The sequence below is a fragment of the Pelophylax lessonae genome, assembly GCF_965119305.1.
Source record: "Pelophylax lessonae genome assembly, chromosome: 9".
Lineage (NCBI taxonomy): Eukaryota > Metazoa > Chordata > Amphibia > Anura > Ranidae > Pelophylax > Pelophylax lessonae.
The window spans coordinates 264,498,962-264,507,024 of NC_138776.1; the positions used below are offsets into that span (position 1 = coordinate 264,498,962).

General features: G+C 48.6%; 1 protein-coding gene across 2 annotated transcripts in view; it reads right to left on the minus strand.

Moving 5' to 3' along the window:
• LOC309562677 (uncharacterized protein) overlaps positions 1-8,063 on the minus strand; it is a 420,285-nt gene that overhangs the window by 357,768 nt on the left and 54,454 nt on the right. The window lies entirely within an intron of this gene.

An 8,063-nucleotide genomic window follows, 5' to 3' on the forward strand; every position in this document is an offset into this window, starting at 1 on the left:
GCGGGAAATGTTTCAAGTGGAAAAGGTCACTTCTTGTGCACCAGAGGGTTCAAGCACCATTTCCCATGTACAGAGTTCGGGAAAGGTATCATTCACAAAGGAAGCATTGATATTTACCTGAAAACTCACAGATGAGGGTGGGGGAAACCGTTATGGGACAAGGTCTTTTGGAGCCCAAGGGGAACATGCCAACCTGCGCCCCCCCCCCCCCCCAAGATGCATGTGCATTATGTGTCAGCAAAAATCCCACCCCCCCCCCCCCCCAAAAAAAAACTATTGAGCATAATCTGCATGCTTACCCCCTCAACAGGACCGGGACTAGGGGTGGGCAGGAGGGGTAGCTGCACTGGGCACATGTGAGGTGGGAGGGCACCACAAAGAGCTTGGGGGGAAGGGAAAGATTTGTGCTGGGAGGGGGGATTTCAGCGGAGGGGCCGATTTGTGCTAGGAGAAGAAATTATTTATTTTTTTAGGGGGGGGGGGATTTGTGCTAGGATGGAGGATTAGGGGAGGGAAATTTGTCGTGGGGGAGGGGATAAGTGCTCGGAGGGGAAATTTGAGGGGCTAGAAGGGGGGGGGGATTCATTTTTGGGTAAGTATTTGTGAAGGGGGAATATTGGGGGGAGGGGGATTTCAGCAGGGGGTGCATTTGTAAAAATGAGCCCTCTGCGGTAAATGATACCCAAAGTTGTCCATAGGGGGCAAGTAACGGGGGATGGGGACCCCGGAGTTATTGATTTCTCTCTGGTGTGCGTAACAATATCTTCCATGCATGGCGCAATCATCATTGTTGTATGTAGGCACCCCTAGCATGCACAGCTATGTGAGGGTGGGGGGGGGGGAGGGGGGGACATGGGGGCTTTAAACATTTTTGATGGGGATTTTTTAGATTATTGTAATTTGATGTTTTGTAAAAGTTTTGGTTTTGTCACATTGTAAAGTTTACTGATATTACGAGGGGGTGGGGGGTTTGGGTGGCGGGGCGAGCCCCCAATGTGATCACAGGGCAGGTGACGGGTTCTCTTTATGGAAACAATAAGGGTCTATTACAGTGGTCTCCAAACTGTGGCCCAGGGGCCGAATGCGGCCCTTTACTTGTCTCTACGAGGCCCCTTGGGGCACCATTCCTTCCACTGATAGAAACCATGGGGAACTATTCAACCACAAGGGGGCACCATTCCTTCCACTGATAGAAACTATGGGGAACTATTCAACCACAAGGGGGCACCATTTCTTCCACTGACACCAATAATGGATCACTATTCCTTCTGCTGACACCAATGAGGCACCATTCCATCCACTGATATCAACAATGAGGCTCTATTCCTTCTATTGACACCTATGATTGGGTACTGTTCCTTCTATTGACGCCAACAATGGATCACCATTTCTTCCTCTGACATCCATGCTGTGCCACTCTTCCTTCCACTGACACCAACAATGGGGCACTATTCCTCCCACTGACACCAATAATCAGGCACCATACCTTCCATTGACACCAAAGATGAAGCACCAGTCCTTCCACTGGCTCCGACAATGAGGCACTATTCCTTCCACTGACACCCATGATGGGGCACTGTTCCTTCTGTTGATGCCAACAATGGATCACCATTCTTTCCACTGACACCAGCAATGGGGCACAGTTCCTCCCACGGACACCAGTGATGGGGCACTATTACTCCCACTGACACCAATGATGGAACACTATTCCCCCACTGACACCAATGATGGGGCACAGTTCCTCCCACTGACACCAATGATGGGGCACTATTCCTTCCACTGACACCAATGATGGGGCACTATTCCTCCCACTGACACTAATGATGGGGCACTATTCTTCTACTGACACCAATGATGGGGCACTATTCCTCCCACTGACATCAATGATGGGGCATTATTCCTCCCACTGACACCAATGATGGGACACTATTCCTCCCACTGACACCAATGATGGGGCACTATTCCTCCCACTGACACCAATGATGGGGCACTATTCCTCCCACTGACACCAATGATGGGGCACTATTCCTCCCACTGACACCAATGATGGGACACTATTCCTCCCACTGACACCAATGATGGGGCACTATTCCTCCCACTGACACCAATAATGGGGCACTATTCCTTCCACTGACACCAATGATGGGGCACTGTTCCTTCTGTTGATGCCAACAATAGATCACCATTCTTTCCACTGACACCAACAATGAGGCACCAAACCTTCCACTGACACCAATAATGAGGCACCATTCCTTCCACTGACATCAACAATGAGGCACCATTCCTTCCAATGACATCAACAATGAGGCACCAGTCCTTCCACTGACACCAATAATGAGGCACCATTCCTTCCACTGACTTCAACAATGAGGCACCAGTCCTTCCACTGACACCCATGATGGAGCACTGTTCCTACTGTTGACGCCAACAACTATTTCTTCCACCGACTCTATTCCTCCCACTGACACCAATAACAAGGAACCATTCCATCCACTGACAGACACAATGGGACACTATTCCTTCCATTGATGCCAACAATGGATCACGATTGCTTCCACTGACATCAATGAGGCACCATTCCTTCCACTGGCACCACTGAGGCACCATTCCTTCCACTGAAACCACTGATGGGGCATTATTCCTTACAATGACACAGATGAGGCACTATTCCCCCCACTGATACCACTAATTGGCAATATTCCTCCTACCAATACCAACGATGGAGCCCTGTTACTCCTCCTACTGACCACAGGCGCCATGTCATTTTTTTACTCCCATGGACAACCAAGCCTCAGACATTGCCTACTACCACAGAGGTCGGAAAATGTTCTACTTCCGCTGGCATCCCCTAAAGCAGGGGTCTTCAAACTATGGCCCTCCAGTTGTTCAGGAACTACAATTCCCATCATTTCTAGCCATGGTTGTGAATGTCAGAGTTTTACAATGCCTCATGGGACGTGTAGTTACGCAACAGCTGAAGGGCCGTAGTTTGGAGATCCCTGCCCTAAAGCCTAAAGGACTGTAATCTGGCCATATGCGAAGCAGGTTTGGAGACCTCTGGTCTACTAGAGCTTTAATGTCACCTCTGCACTCTACTGAAGCAAATTAAGCACAGAATACGCTTGAATAGCTTAATCCTCAGGTGCAAACCTTGCTTCTTCTGATTTCACTGTATATAGAGCTGCTTCTACCGCTGAAGACCGCCATGATTATTCTGGGTGTCCAGGGGGGGGCAGTAGAGCATGGGATACATGGAGAGGGGTCCGGTCGGGAGTGGTGCCGTCTACTTTAATAATACATGGCCAAATATGGCGATAGACAGAGAACCCGAGGTATTAATAAATGTGTTATTTTTTACTCCATTGATATAAGATGTCATTTTTATTCAAGATGTTCCTTATCCTGTGGGAATGACTTCTAATAAAAATGTAAAATAAAAAGAAAGCTTCGCATTTACCCAAATTAAATCTGCATCCCGTTCTTTACAAATGACCAGATAAATGGAATGCACTCTCTTCATAAAGAGTCATCCATAAGTTGGAGAATGTAGTGTGGATGGTGGGGGAGAGTTGTCGGAGAATGTAGTGTGGATGGTGGAGGAGAGCTGTCGGAGAATGTAGTGTGGATGGTGGGAGGAGAGCTGTCGGAGAATGTAGTGTGGATGGTGGGAGGAGAGCTGTCAGAGAATGTAGTGTGGATGGTGGGAGGAGAGCTGTCAGAGAATGTAGTGTGGATGGTGGGAGGAGAGCTGTCGGAGAATGTAGTGTGGATGGTGGGGGAGAGTTGACGGAGAATGTAGTGTGGATGGTGGAGGAGAGCTGTCAGAGAATGTAGTGTGGATGGTGGGAGGAGAGCTGTCGGAGAATGTAGTGTGGATGGTGGGGGAGAGTTGACGGAGAATGTAGTGTGGATGGTGGAGGAGAGCTGTCGGAGAATGTAGTGTGGATGGTGGGGGAGAGCTATCGGAGAATGTAGTGCGGATGGTGGAGATCTGTCGGAGAATGTAGTGTGGATGGTGGAGATCTGTCGGAGAATGTAGTGTGGATAGTGGAGGAGAGCTATCGGAGAATGTAGTGTGGATGGTGGAGATCTGTCGGAGAATGTAGTGTGGATGGTGGAGGAGAGCTGTCGGAGAATGTAGTGTGGATGGTGGAGGAGAGCTGTCAGAGAATGTAGTGCGGATGGGGGGTGGAGAGCTGTCAGAGAATGTAGTGTGGATGGTGGAGGAGAGCTGTCGGAGAATGTAGTGTGGATGGTGGGGGAGAGCTGTCGGAGAATTTAGCGTGGATGGTGGGGGAGAGCTGTGGGAGAATGCAATGTGGATGGTGGAGGAGAGCTGTGGGAGAATGTAATGTGGATGGTGGAGGAGAGCTGTGGGAGAATGTAATGTGGATGGTGGAGGAGAGCTGTGGGAGAATGTAGTGTGGATGGTGGGGGGAGAGCTGTCGGAGAATGTAGTGTGGATGGTGGAGGAGAGCTATCGGAGAATGTAGTGTGGATGGTGGAGGAGAGCTATAAGAGAATGTAGTGGGGATGGGGGGTGGAGAGCTGTCAGAGAATGTAGTGTGGATGGTGGAGGAGAGCTGTCGGAGAATGTAGTTTGGATGGTGGGAGGAGGGCTGTCGGAGAATGTAGTGTGAATGGTGGAGGAGAGCTGTCGGAGAATGTAGTGTGGATGGTGGAGGAGAGCTGTCGGAGAATGTAGTGTGGATGGTGGGGGAGAGCTGTCGGAGAATGTAGTGTGGATGGTGGGGGAGAGCTGTCGGAGAATGTAGTGTGGATGGTGGAGGAGAGCTGTCGGAGAATGTAGTGTGGATGGTGGGGGAGAGCTGTCGGAGAATGTAGTGTGGATGGTGGAGGAGAGCTGTCGGAGAATGTAGTGTGGATGGTGGGGGAGAGCTATCGGGGAATGTAGTGCGGATGGTGGAGATCTGTCGGAGAATGTAGTGTGGATGGTGGAGATCTGTCGGAGAATGTAGTGTGGATGGTGGAGGAGAGCTATCGGAGAATGTAGTGTGGATGGTGGAGATCTGTCGGAGAATGTAGTGTGGATGGTGGAGATCTGTCGGAGAATGTAGTGTGGATGGTGGAGGAGAGCTGTCGGAGAATGTAGTGTGGATGGTGGAGGAGAGCTGTCGGAGAATGTAGTGTGGATGGTGGGGGGGAGCTGTCAGAGAATGTAGTGCGGATGGGGGGTGGAGAGCTGTCGGAGAATGTAGTGTGGATGGTGGAGGAGAGCTGTCGGAGAATGTATTGCGGATGGGGGGTGGAGAGCTGTGGGAAAATTTAGTGTGGATGGTGGAGGAGAGCTGTCGGAGAATTTAGCGTGGATGGTGGAAGAGAGCTGTGGGAGAATGTAATGTGGATGGTGGAGGAGAGCTGTGGGAGAATGTAATGTGGATGGTGGAGGAGAGCTGTCGGAGAATGTAATGTGGATGGTGGAGGAGAGCTGTGGGAGAATGTAGTGTGGATGGTGGGGGGAGAGCTGTCGGAGAATGTAGTGTGGATGGTGGAGGAGAGCTATCGGAGAATGTAGTGTGGATGGTGGAGGAGAGCTGTCGGAGAATGTAGTGTGGATGGTGGAGGAGAGCTGTCGGAGAATGTAGTGTGGCTGGTGGAGGAGAGATGACGGAGAATGTAGTTTGGATGATGGAGGAGATCTGTCGGAGAATGTAGTGTGGATGGTGGGAGGAGATCTGTCGGAGAATGTAGTGTGCATGGTGGAGGAGATCTGTCGGAGAATGCAGTGTGGATGGTGGGAGGAGAGCTGTCGGAGAATGTAGTGTGGATGGTGGAGGAGAGCTGTCGGAGAATGCAGTGTGGATGGTGGGAGGAGAGCTGTCGGAGAATGTAGTGTGGATGGTGGAGGAGAGCTGTCGGAGAATGTAGTGTGGATGGTGGGGGGAGAGCTATTGGAGAATGTAGTGTGGATGGTGGAGGAGAGCTGTCGGAGAATGCAGTGTGGATGGTGGGAGGAGAGCTGTCGGAGAATGTAGTGTGGATGGTGGAGGAGAGCTGTCGGAGAATGCAGGGTGGATGGTGGGAGGAGAGCTGTCGGAGAATGTAGTGTGGATGGTGGAGGAGAGCTGTCGGAGAATGTAGTGTGGATGGTTAAGGAGAGCTGACGGAGAATGTAGTGTGGATGGTTAAGGAGAGCTGACGGAGAATGTAGCCTCATGTTGTATTTTAATGTTCAGTTTTCGTTTTAAAGCTTCAGATTTATAAATATTAAAACTCCAGCAAATTTTTGATATATTATATTTTTTTATTGTCTGGATTTGATGTAAGATATAATCTGTGTCTGTAATCATCGATGTAACCTGATGGAAGAATGGACCACGGAGCAGCCGGCAAAATATTGAAGCATAATGTAGACTGCAGTATTTATATATTCAACACAAGGCGGTGATCTCACGTATTGTCTGTGGAACGCAAAGACAGGAAGTGATGTTGTGTGTAGACAGGAAGTGATCTCAGGCTGACAGGAAGTGATGTAGAAATATAAATAAGAACTTCCAGGTGAGAGGCGAGTCCGGAGGAAGTAGAGAGGAGACATTGCTGGAATTGGTAGCAGAGGAGGTAATTATTATTATTATCATACAGGATTTATTTAGCGGTAACAGTTTACAACATAAGGGAAGGCACTACAATTACAATACAATTCAATACAGGAGGAATCAGAGGGCCCTGCTCGTTAGAGCTTACAATCGAAGATATTATTTTCTATTTACACCCAGTAACCCCCCCCCCCCATCATGTTCCGTCCTCATCCTCCATAGTCACTGTGACGTCTTTTATCTCCAACATCCACTACTACACACATATCACATACTGTATATTGGAGTTATTTTATAATATGTGTCCCGATACATCCTAAATATAGAACCATTTATCCAACTGTCCATCCAGAGCCTCTGGTTTATAGACCGGATACATCCAAAATATAGAGCCAATTATCCAACTGTCTATCCAGAGCCTCTGGTTTATAGACCAGAGACATCCTAAATATAGAACCATTTATCCAACTGTCCATCTAGAGCCTCTGGTTTATAAACCAGATACATCCTAAATATAGAACCATTATCCAACTGTCCATCCAGAGCCTCTGGTTTATAGACCAGATACATCCTAAATATAGAACCATTTATCCAACTGTCTATCCAGAGCCTCTGGTTTATAGACCGGATACATCCTAAATATAGAACCATTTATCCAACTGTCCATCCAGAGCCTCTGGTTTATAGACCGGATACATCCTAAATATAGAACCATTTATCCAACTGTCCATCCAGAGCCTCTGGTTTATAGACCGGATACATTCCTAAATATAGAACCATTTATCCAACTGTCCATCCCAAGTCTTATCTTTGTCTTCCTCTTGTCCTCCATAGTTACATGCCTGCTGCTGCCTTGAAAACCCTTGAAAACCATTGGTACCCACCAGGGTGCCTTCATCTCACTACCTGAAAAGAGACGTGTACAGTGGCAAGAAGATTCTAGAAGTCACCAAGAACATCACTGAGCTGCTGAAGGAGAGGTGAGCGGTGCTGGGAATTCTGGGACATTATCCAGTAACAGACAAGGGATGTGTCTGGATGGTGACTGTATCATTGTGTGTGTCAGGTTCCTGTAAGGTGTCAGGATGTCACTGTTTATTTCTCCATGGAGGAGTGGGAGTATTTAGAAGGACACAAGGATCTCTACAAGGACGTCATGATGGAGAATCAGCCGCCCCTCACATCACCGGGTAAGAGGAGACTTTATTGTAAAGGAGAGAGCAGTACGGAGGATCCACCTAGATCCCCCATCATCTGATAAACACATAGAAACAATGTATTCAGTCAGTGTGTGTGTTTCCTACAGATGGATCCAGTAATGGGAACCCACCAGAGAGATGTCCCCGTCCTCTGTATTCCCGGGATTCCACACAGGAAGGTCACACCATCCCTCACCATCATCAGGTAGATGAGGAACGATCACTGATAGTTGCTAAAGAAGAGTTAAAAGAGGAGGAGGATGGTTTGATGGAAACATTTTCAGAAAGAAACAAAGATCCCCACAAG